Consider the following 12,333-nt stretch of genomic DNA (forward strand, 5'->3'; position numbering starts at 1 on the left):
CACTTTATAATTATTTGTTAAACTACACAGCTATGTTTTGTATACTTCTCTGTATGTTATATATTACAGGAAAACTTTTAACATGTATTTATTAGAGAGAGAGAGATAGAGAGGGGGAGAGAGAGAGATAGCACAAGTGGGGAAAGGGCAGAGGGAGGGAGACAGAGTATGTGCAACAGGGTTTGCACTGTGAGCACTGAGCCCAGTGTGGGGTTGGAACTAACCAACCGCGAGATCATGACCTGAGCCAAAATCAAAAGTCAGACCTGAATAAAATCTAAGATCTCTGCCAGCTCTAAAATTTGTCTGAAAGTATTAACTCTTTAAAAACATATTCTGGGGGCGCCTGGGTGGCTCAGCTGGTTAAGCGTCCGACTTCAGCTCAGGTCATGATCTCACAGTTCGTGGGTTCAAGCCCCGCGCAGGACTCTGTGTTGACAGCTCAGAGCCTGGAGCCTGCTTCAAATTCTGTGTCTCCCTCTCTCTCTGCCCCTCCCCTGCTCATGCTCTGTCTCTCTCTCTCTCTCTGTCAAAAATAAATAAACATTTAAAACATTTTTAAAAACTGGTTAAAGTGGTAAATTTGATATGTATATGATACGTATTTTACCACAACTACAAGAAAGAAGGAGCTCTGTAAACTGTGGGCTTCGGGTGAAAATAACGTCACAGAATTGGCTCATAGGCTGTACCAAATGAGACACACTAATGTAAGATGTTCAGAGGGGAGGCTCTGGGAGAAGGTGGAGGCAGGTGCTCTGAAGGAACTCTCTGCACTTCCTGCTCAATTCTCTATAAATTAAAATGAAGTCTTCTAAAAAATGAAGTCTCTAAAAAATGAAGTCTTCAGGGGCACCTGGGTGGCTCAGTCGGTTAAGCATTGGACTTCAGCTCAGGTCATGATCTCGTGGTTTGTGAGTTTGAGCCCTGCATTGGGCTCTGTGATGACAGCTCAGAGCCTGGAGCCTGCTTCAGATTCTGTGTCTCTCTGCCCTTCCCTCACTCATGCTCTGTCTCTCTAAAATAAATAAATGTTAAAAAAAAAATTTAATAAAAAAATATTCTGTCCTAGATAAACAAAATTAGGATATCTTACAAATGAGCATTTTCCAAAATATATTCCATTGATTCTGGTCCTATACTACAAGATGTTAATTGGTGTTATGTTTAGGGGGAAAAGATGCTTTCAAGTCAAATAAACCTGAAATTCTCGGCTTAAACAAAGTTAATCAGGTTACAGGTTTCTTTACTGCTGAACTTCATAGATTCTACACCATGAAAATCTGCATGTGAATCTAAAACTCAGATACTGTATTTACCAAATTTATTGGATCACAAAATTATTTTTTATGGCAATACCTATTAATATTGTGCCAACCAGCATTCTATAGATGTGGTTAAAGGAGGCCTAAGCTAAATTCTATTTCTACCACTTAAAAGCCACGTGACCTTGAACAAATTAATTAACTTCTCTGTGTCTCAGGTCCCCTCTAGTGTAAAATGAGGATAATAAAAATATCTACCCTCAAAGCATATTGATTTCTGCAATTTGCTTTGAAATGCTTAAAAAAATAAGATGGATTAAGGGGTGAATAGAGGTATGGACAGATATGTGATAATGCAAATACGATAAATGTTAATTACAGAATCTAGACAGTGAGTGGGAGGGTGTTCAACATGTAGTTCTTCCAAATTCTCTGTATATTTGAAAATGTCCATAATAAAATGGCAGAAAATAAAATAACACCTACCTCATAGGGATCTGATGCGGATTCAAGGAGTTAAATTTATACGGAGCTTGTTGTGTGCCACTGAGCATCATTATAAGTGTTTGCAAATAAATAATGCTCTGGGCCTCCAACTTCAAGCAAGTCAGACCCAACTGCGAACTTCTAGAATTAAAAGTTTCAGGGGGATAAGTGACTTCAGTGTCCTTCCAAAGTTTAACTAAATGTATAATTAAAATATTTTAATTGTGGTCAAACCATGTAACATAAAATTTACCACCCTAACCATTTTTAAGTATATAATACAGTGGTGTTAAGTACATGTACTGTGTTTGCAACAGATCTCTGGAACTTTTTAATTTTGCACACCAAACCCTACACCCATTGAACTTAACCTACTGACAATTTAATGAAATTGTTGAGATGGCTGGATTTGGGTTTACCATTTTATTGCTTGTTTTTAACTTGCCTCTTCCCTTTATTTAAGTAACCTCTACACCCAACGTGGGGCCTGCACTCACAACCCCAAGATCAAGAGTCGCATGCTCTTCCAAATGAGCCAGCCAGGCGCCCCTTGACTTGTTTTTTCTGTTTGTTCCCATGTTTCTACTTTCCTGACTTAAAAACAGCAACAGCAAAACATTTAAATGGTTTTTAGAATTTCATTTCAATTTTCACGTGGCATTTTAGCTCTACTTTGTTACATTATTAGTGCAGTTGTTGCCCTAAGGAGTAGTGTACATCTTTAATTACCCACAGTCCTCTTATAATTAATACTGTTCCATTTCCCTAAAACTGTAGAAACTTTGTAATCATTCTTTATGGAATATTGATATATATTAAATGGAGTTAATATCTTCTATATATGCGATTATGCACAAGACAATGCTATCAGTTTTCCTTATATGATTTACAAAGAAAGAGGAAAGAGAGAGACTTCTGCATTTCTGTAGATATTTATCATTTTTGATGATCTTTCTTATCTTTTCCAAGGATCCAAAATTTCATCTGGTGTAAGTTTTCTTGAGCCTCGAAGAACTTCCTTTGACATTTCTTGTAGCGCAGAATTCTCCAAGTTTTCTTTGATCTGAAAGAGTCTTTCTTACCTTCATTCAAATCTTTTTATTGAGATATTCACATTCCATAAAACTCACCCTCTTAAAGCGTATCTGTCCATGCGTTTTAGTCTATTCACAAGTTGGGTCACTGCTGCCACTAACTAAATCTGGAATCCTCTTCATTTTTGAAGCATATTTTTCTTCGATAAAGAATTCTGGGTTGACAGGCTTTTTTCTTTTCTTCCAGCACTTTTTTTTTCCTGCTTATTTATTTATTTTTTAATATGAAATTTATTGTCCAATTGGTTTCCATACAACACCCAGTGCTCATCTCAACAGGTGCCCTCCTCAATATCCAGCACTTTATATAAACATGTTCTTCCATTCTCTTTTGGCCTCCATGGTTTCCCAGGTGAAGGCAGTAATTTAAATGTATCATGTTTCTCTTACTGCTTTCAACATTTGCTTTTGAAAGTTTTGCCGTGATGTGTACTGATGTGGACTTCTTTGGGTTCAGTCACCCTGGTATTCACTAAGGACCTTGTATCTGTAAGTTTGTTTTTCATCAAATTTGGGAGGTTTCAGCCTTAATTTTTCAAAAGAAAATTTTCTATCCCATTCTGTCTCTCCTCTGAAATTCCAATTATGTCCATGTTAGACTGTTTGATTCAACCTGAAAAGTCCCTGAGACTCTGTTCATTCCGCCCCCCCCCAATATGTTTTCTCTCTGTTCTTCAAATTGATTTCTATTACTCTATCTTCAAAGTTCATGTACTTTTCCTTTTGCACCTCCATTCAACTGTTAAATCCAGCTACTGAATTTTTATTTCAAATATTGTATTTTTCGACTCTAGAACTTCCATTTGGTTCTTTTTCATTGTTTCTATTTTCCTGATAGGATTTCTTGTTTTGTTTTTCACTGAGAGCATGACGTTTTATTTCACTGAGGATATTATAACAGCTGCTTTAAAAGTCTTGCCTGGTACAGCCAATATCTCGTTCATCTCAGGGTAGAATTCAACTGATTTTCTTCCTCTCTGATATGTTCCATTTTCTTGATTCTCCATATATGGGGTAATTATGGACTGTAGAAATGTTAATTTGTGGAGATGAGAGATTGTTTTTTTCTCCAGTGACAGTTGTTTCTTTCCTTCAGCCGGCAAATATCTTGGGTCGGCTTGAACTGTAAACTATTTTTCTTAGGAGGCAGCTCCAGTCCAGTTGAGATTCTTTGTCTTTACCCGAGTTTTTCTGAGTCCACTGTACTCACGCAGGGCTCAGAGGGCAGTCAGAGATGTGTGCTCACAAAAGCTAAGGACTCCCCCTCCTCTGGCTCTTCTTTTTCTGGGATTTCTCCCCTATCTTCAGTGATCAGGGTTCTCTGGTTTCAGTTTTCTAGTCTCCCTGGCCAAAGAGACTACTGTTTTTCCACCAGAGTCCCCAGAGTACAGACTGTACTTAGCCTGAAGCTAAAATCAGTGAAAAGGCAAAGTTACTTCTTATAGCTCCCTCCCTTCCCTCCTCCAACTGTGTACTCCCCAGTAGAGTCTATCTGCTTCTGTTCACTCTCCAGTGCCTTAAATAGTTGCTTTTTACATTAAATCCAGATTTTACAGCTGTTTTCTACAATGGAATTCTCCAGTAGACGGTCTTTTTGTGAAATTATGAGAAACATAAGTCTTCCCTCATTACAGTCAACATCATGAAGGGGAGCAGAACACGCCCCCTCCAAATACGCCACTTTGGCATACTGGTTCTTTAGAATTAAAGTTCCTTAAGACACAGCCAGTGAAAGGACAGTGACCTCCTGGGTCTACCCTGAAGGCAGCAAATAAATCTCTCATTTGAAAGGTATCCTCCCTGTACTAGGAGGGTAGAAGGCATCCTTATTATCAGAAATAGGGGATTTAGGGCCAAGAAAGCTATATAAACAAACTGTTACTGCCTCCCTAATTCGATACCCGAGCCTAAACCCTTTTGTCAATTCTTCACAAAGCTACCTGCTTTGGTCACTTCTTTCAGTCTTGTATTTCTTTAGGCTCCTGTACATACAAAATTAAATGTGTTTTTTTTCCCCCTGTTAACTTGTGTTATATCAATTTAATTATTAGGCCAGCCAAAGAACCTAGAAGAAAGGAAGGGAAAGGTTCTCCTCCCCTACAATTACAGAGTTTCTACTTTAACTGCTCCCTTCGCAAGTTAACTTCAAAGAGTAAAATAAAATTAAAAAGGTAATTTGTTATAAGCCCAACTCAGGGATCTTGAACTTAATATCCATATAATTCTTTTACACGACATCTGTTAGGCAAAGTGAGTAATCAGACATATGGAAGCAAATTAATAGGAAGCTCTATCAATATTTAGGCATGAGGAAGAATTTATCAGTTATAAAGACTTTTTTCACTGTGTTAACAATAAAACACATATAGACAAATGGTAAATATGATACTATATATAGAATCCTAAGAACCAACAAACATATGTTTGGGCATGTGAGTCTAGGTGTCTAAATGGTTCTCATTTCTGTGCTATTGTCACTATTTAGAAGCCTTTGAATATGAAAGTCTAAAACTATATTCCTCTTAATTAAATTATTAAGCCAAGATCAAGAGCTCCAACTTCCCAGCACAATACCAACATTTATTAGAACAAGACTTAAAATATTTACACATTGTATTTCACCCTGGAGGTAAAGTAAACATCAGCCAATCACAGAAATCTGCGTTTCTGAGTCATTACACGCCTTAGTAAAGTCCAAAATGTATGCTGATCAGGAGCTACTCCATCCCTGGGGCCAGACCGTACCAGAACCGAGCATTTAGAACTGAGAGACAGAACTGTCCATTGTTTGCCTTCCTACGTGAAAGTAAATGGCACTTTATTGTGCTTGCAGGAGCTCCTTTTCCTGTGCCAGGCAAGCCTCTGCCCACCCCCTGTCTAGTCCTACCCACAGGTAAGAGCAGTTACTAATCTAATTATTCAGGAGTCCAAAATCCTGACTGGGCACAGTTAACAGTAGGTGGGGTCACTGTGTTAAAGCAACAGTCTCCACACAAGGTTTGTTTCATTGCCTCCAACTCCTGGCCTGGCCTGGCCTGACCTCCTGGGGCGCAGTGGCCATTCTCTTGCACTTCTCCTTCACTACACAGCAGTCCCCTTATCCACAGTTTCACCTTCTGTGGTTTCAGTTACTCACAGTTCACCATGGGCCGGGCACAGATGATCCTCCTTCTGACCATCCTCAGAAGGTCAATAGTAGCCAAACGCTATGTTACAATGCCTACATCATCCACCTCACCTCAGCTCTTCATCACACAGGCATTTTATTTTCTCACATCATCACAAGAAGGGTGAGTACAGTTCAATAAGATAGTTTGAGAGAGTGACCACAGTCTCACAACTTTCATTACAGTACACTGTTGTAACTGTCCTGATTATTAAGTATTGTTGTTAATCTCTTACTGTGCTTAATTTATAAAGTAAATTTTATTATAGGTATATATGTATAGGAGAATGCATAGTATATAGAGGGTTTGGTACTATCTGTGGCTTCAGGCATCTGCTGGGGGTCTTGGAATCGATCTCCCGTGGGTAAGGTGGGAGACTACTGTATACGATAATCAACTAAGCAGATTCAGAGGTTCTTTTGGGACTTGGTTCACTTACTAGTTTGTTCTCCCCTCCAGTTTTTTTTTTTTTTTTTTGAGAGCGAGAAAGAGAGAGAGACAGAGAAAGAGAGAGAGAGAGAGAGAGAGAGAGAGAGAGAGAGAGAGAGAATCTTAAGCAGGCTCCACAGTAAGTGTGGAGCCTGACATGGGGCTCAATCACACAACCCTGGGATCATGACCTGAGCCAAAATCAAGAGTCCCATGCTCAACCAACTGAGCCACCCAGGTGCCCCTCCCCTCCAAATCAAACACTCATCTCAACATGCTGATTGAATGTGATGGGGTGATTGGTGATTGGATGAAGTTGGAAGGGAAGCAGGAGTCCTGACATAGGCCTTAAGCCCAAACTGCTTGCACCAAGGCCACTGTTAAGGAGACTTCTACACTGATGTGCTGGAAGTTTACAAGCCTTTATTAATGTGGCACCTCTGAGTCCCACTGGCTACTACTGTTCCTTGCAGACAGTCCCCTCATGACTCCCAAAGGATAAGAGTAGATTGGCTGGGCAGAGGTTGGGCATTTCTGGATTTCTGGCTCTAATAACTTAATGGCACCAAAACCTTACCCTCAGCTCCCAAATCCTAACTAAAAGGATTAACTCCTTCCCACAGAAAGAATGCCTTATGAAACCTCTTCACAAATATATAAAATAACAAAGAATATCAACAAACTATTTAGTTGCTACATAAGCTATTAATTAGTACATAATAGTACAACCATGTCAGTTATTTGTGTCTAGCAGCTATTTCAATGCCTATCTCATGAGTTGTTAAATATTAGTAAGCGCAGACTAAAACAAAGAAAATATTTTTAAACCTTTCAAGATCTATGTTAGGCCTATCTCTATTGTTAATCAGCTTAGACAGTCTCTTCTCATCAAAAGGATTTTTTTTTACATTAATGCATTACTCAGTTTATTCATTTAGAAAAGATAATGCTTTCATAAAGCAATTTTCACCAATTTTTTTCTTATTAAGATATTGGAAACTACCCCCATTGAAAATCTTTCACTTCTTCATTAGTGTTATTATCCTATAATGCATATTTCCTGATAAGGAAATCACTTTTAAGGGTGAATTTCATGAGTTCCTTTACAAGAAGTCAATGGAACTTTACAAAAGATTTGCCAAAACTTAAACGAATTTCAGTTGTTTAACTGATTCTCTTTAGAAAACAGTCTGACCTATTAATAGCTCTTAAAGGAAAAATCTTGTCTTACACAATGAATATAAAGTACTTGGTGTTTTACACTACAACTGGATTCCTTTGGTTCCTTGTATAATAATATGGTTGTGTGCCTGTGTAGGAAAATATGACTGATGTATTTTTTTAAATAATAAATTTAGACAAACCAGATAACTGTCTTTTCTCCCAAATTTAAATAACTTTGTTGTTTGTTCTATTATTATAAAATAATCCTGGTTTGTGGCTTAAAAAAATAGACAATATAAATAGGTCTAAAGTAAACCTTGAAAATCTCCCATATTCCCAGCAAAGATTACTATTTGTAATCCTTGGCACCTCCTTCCAGGATTTGAGCCATAAACTTATGATTGATAAATGGCTTCTTAACCCAACTTTCTAGGCAATTCCACCAAAAGTAATTTGTAACGCATCTTATCTATGACCATTTCTTTTAACTTGAGATGTTTAAGTTGGAACTTCCCAATCTCATGGAGGAAAACAATCAGGAAAAACACATTTTTCATTCTGTTGCCATAGTTTCTGCTAAGCTGCACAAATGTAATTGCTCAGAGCATGTGCCGAAATCATTTGATTAGATCCAAGAATTCACTTGTGTTAAAGCTAAGAAAAGGCTTAATTTAAAGCACTTTTACAATTAAAGTAAAAGTAAAGAAGAAGAAGAATGCTTTTGAAGCCATTTCAAGTAAGTTGTTAGTAAATGAGTGAGGTACTCAGATACCATTTTATCCAATGGATTAATCACTTAATAAACTTGCAATAAACTACAAGAAATGTAATTGATTAGAAAGGATTATGGAGTCTATGGATATTGGGGGGGATATCATTGTCATGTAAAGCTACTTACAAATGCTCACTGAGAATACAAGTTCTCATTTACTCATTTAACAAACATTCACTGAGTACCTACTGACACATGAGCCAGCTGTTAGGTCTTTAAGAAGTATATGATTTGAAAATAAGAGATCAGCTAGGGAATTCTGGGCTAGAAGAATATCAGGAGCAAAAGCATAAGTAGGAATAAGTCTTTTCCTAACACAGAATAAGAAGAGGATTGTTCTAATTAGCTACAATGGGCTTATGTGGGAAAAACAGAAAAATATTACATCAAGTAGGAACAGGAAACTAGGGGATTCAAAACTTAGAATGCCAGACTGGTTTCAATTGAATCCATAAACAATAATGGCTCTTGACAAGATGAAAGTAAGGTTTTAGAAAACTGTTTTGGCAGTAGTGTGCCATGTGGAAAGCAGCAAGGGGAAGACTAAAGCTAAAAGGTGGTGAGGTTAATGCAATAAACCAGATGTGTGTTAACAAGACTCTGGTCTGAGTAGACACTAGAGCAAAGAGGAACGGGCGAACCTAAGAATCACTGCAATATTCAGTTCAAGAAACATTTGCTGAACCCCTGATTTGGGATTTGGGTGCTGAGACCACAAAAGTAAACAGGACAGGGTCCCCACTTTCAAAAATAAATAAATAAACGAAACTCTGTTCCTCCCTCTGCCCTTTGGCCCCATATCTAAAGTACAAGAAATGAAAGTCTGGTGAATGGTAGTGTTACTGGTGAATACTGTGGAAAGGGGAAGTTGAACGGGGAAGTTTTGGGGTTTCAACACTGATTTTGGAGGGACAGCTAGGCATTCCGAAAAGGCTGCCATGTAGACAGTTCTAGACAAGGAACTGAAGTTTGGCAGAGACAGCACACTGATGGGGCTCAGAACATGCCATCCACCCACCAAACACAGCACCTTGGCATGGTGGATATTTTAAACTGAAGTAATCTCAGAATCAACAGCAGGTACAGGAAGGAGTTTCTGACCTTCCCCTGAAGCAAGACCTCCTGTGAAACGCACCCTCCCTGTACCAGAGGAAGGAGCATCCCTATCTCTTTTTTTCATTTTTATTTTTTATAAAAAAAATATTTTTAGTTAATTTATTTATTTATTTTGAGAGAGCGAGAGAGAGAGAGAGAGCACACAAGCGGAGGAGGGGCAGAGAGAGAAGGAGAGACAGAATCCCAAGCAGGCTCAGCGCCATCAGTGCAGAAGTCTGATGCCGGGCATGAACTCATGAACCATGAGATCATGACTTGAGCCGAGATCAAGAGTCAGATGCTTAACTGACTAAGCCACCCAGGAGTCCCATGAGCATCCCTATCTCTGTAGACAAGGGACACAGGGAGGAGTGTGAACAAACAGGCCTTGCTAGGTTTCTCTCCAGTTACCACACTTACCTCATACCTTGGTCCTCTCTTACTCCTTTTCTACAACTTTCCACTCCATCAAACCTAACACGATAATGCACAGGTTTATGTCTCCTGGGTCTTCCTTTCCTTATGAAGGCTCCCATGTCACATAAGACTTTTTACATAAATTTGTATGTTCTTCTCATATTAATCTGTCTTTTGTTCCAGAGGTCCCAAAGAACTTAGAAGGGCAGAGGGAAAACAAGTTATTAGGAGAGGAGCAAACACTTTAAGAAAAAAGTCCTCAGGAGACCACACAAAAAGAAGGGCAAGTCTTGCTGACAATCAGGAGTTAGGATGCAGGAAGAAAAAGAGCCAGAGAAAAGGTGGGGAAATGAACAGTGTACAGAATCCGAAGAAAGAATGCCAGGAAAAAACAAAAAAAACAAAAACAAAAAAACCCAACCGTCATTAACGATGAAGTCAAAAGGCGGTACAACGGGAAATGTAGATTTGGTCTTTGTCGAGGCTCCCAGCACACAGCTTCTAGAAGCTTAGGAAATGTCCAGAGTGGTAAGAGTGTCTTTTGTATGCTAAAATGACTGGGGGCTAAGGGCCCCAGAGAACTTCAGGTTGGGGACTGGTTGCTAGAAAGACCTAGGACTTTCAGCCCCACCCTCCCCTCTGTCCCCTCCAGGGAAGAGAGAGGCACTAGGGATTAAGTTAATCGCCAATGGCCAGTGATTTAACCAGTCATGCCTACATCATGAAATCTCCAGAAAAAACCCTGAACATGGGTTCTGAGAGTTTAGGGCTGGTGAACACAGAGGTGCTGGGATGGTGGTGCTGCCTGACGGGGCACGCGAGTTGCACAGTTCCCTGCTGCTCCCCTATTACCAACACCTTGTCCTGAGCATCTCTTCCAGTTGGCTGTTCCTGAGTCATAGTTTCATCCCCAAGTCTAGGCTGGGAGGTCAGGGTATATGGCTGGGGAGGGGCAAACAAGACAACAACCTTAAAAACTTCATTCAATTTAAGGATACGAAAGGAAGGAACAGAGTGAGAATGGGAAAAGAATTATATGAAATATTTTTCCAACTCAGCAGTCAGATGAAAGAGAAGGCCTGTGGGCAGAGAGAGTAGATCCTTCGGGAAGGGATAAATGATGGGATCCAGGACAGAAAGAGAGAAGGATTAAAAGACAGAGAGAAGAATAAGGCTGTGTTAAGGATGGAAAAAAAGATTATCCATGGTCTTTCTACTCCAGGCGGGAGTACCAGAGAAGCAATGCATTGAGTCAACAGCAAAATGCCTCAGAAATCAGCTTGGCCAACATGCACAGGGGGATGAAATGAGATCTCTAAGAAGTCACCTTATGCGACAAAAACCACTATAAACCTAGAATCTGAACTGTCGAAACTACAGAAAGAACTAAGATATTTAAAGAGTGGACAACAAAAGGTAGATGGGAAAAAATGAACACTAAAAAACAGAATGCTAAATGAGGTAATGTGTTTCTAGCACTTTCCAGGGGACACCCTGATCATTAGCTTCAAATACCAGGTCCCCTAGGAAGCAACACCCCTATCCCGGAGACGGCCATATTGTTCTCCTAAGCCTTTCTCTGGTAGAGTATACAACCAACTCCCTTTTTTTCTAATTCCATGCATTGCAAGCAGCCCTATTTTACATTGATAGCCTTACCCAAAAGGAAAACATGCACTCATCAAGCAAACACAAGTGTTTCAGGTAGTTGTTTGTGTTTCCCACTCTAAATTGGTCAAGTGTCATTTGAGTTGATACGTCAATCTTTTGAGATTGTAATTATAGCTACATGCATGAAACCCGAGCACGAGGAGAAGACACAAATGACAGAACAATCCAGCATCAATCTTGTCACTATCAAGAACACTTCAATAACAGCAATAACTATAAGACAACATAGTAGCATACTGTGACCTTGTCAATGGTTTTGTGACTTTTTTCATCTCGGAAGAAAAGGAGAACAATTACAGAAAGCAGCATTGTGAGATTAGCCGCAAGTGCAACAGGAAGTCGGGCAACAGCCTTTCCCCGCTGAAACCAAAACAATTAAGCCATGATTTATTATAAATCTGTGATCTACAGAACACCAACTTAGAAAGCTTAAACACTACTCTTGTCTTACACAAGAGCTTGCCCAACTTTCAGGCACTTAACAGGTTAATTTTCCTCTCTGAGACATTATCTCATCAATTTAAAAAAAAAGGGAGGGGGGACAAAGCCTAACAAGTCAATAAAAAAAAAGTTCCTGTTTTTGGTAAAGAAAGGAGTTTCAGTCCTGGCTCAAATTCCCTATTCCTCAATAATTACTTTCACCTTCCCCTTTCTAGCACCTTCAATGTTAAAGAAATCAACACTGACCTCTAATTTCCAAGTACTGGGGAGAATAAGATCACAGCATGATATTGTAGACATTTCTCTCTTTTTAGAACTTTTCTTTTATCACG

The 12,333-nt window shown here is 39.2% G+C and overlaps 1 protein-coding gene across 8 annotated transcripts in view; it reads right to left on the reverse strand.

Annotated features, from left to right (window-relative positions):
* The window catches only part of RPS6KA5 (ribosomal protein S6 kinase A5), a 181,446-nt gene that overhangs the window by 132,192 nt on the left and 36,921 nt on the right, over nt 1-12,333 (reverse strand). The window lies entirely within an intron of this gene.

Source organism: Panthera pardus, unplaced genomic scaffold (assembly GCF_024362965.1).
Source record: "Panthera pardus isolate Hobbes unplaced genomic scaffold, ASM2436296v1 HiC_scaffold_24, whole genome shotgun sequence".
Lineage (NCBI taxonomy): Eukaryota > Metazoa > Chordata > Mammalia > Carnivora > Felidae > Panthera > Panthera pardus.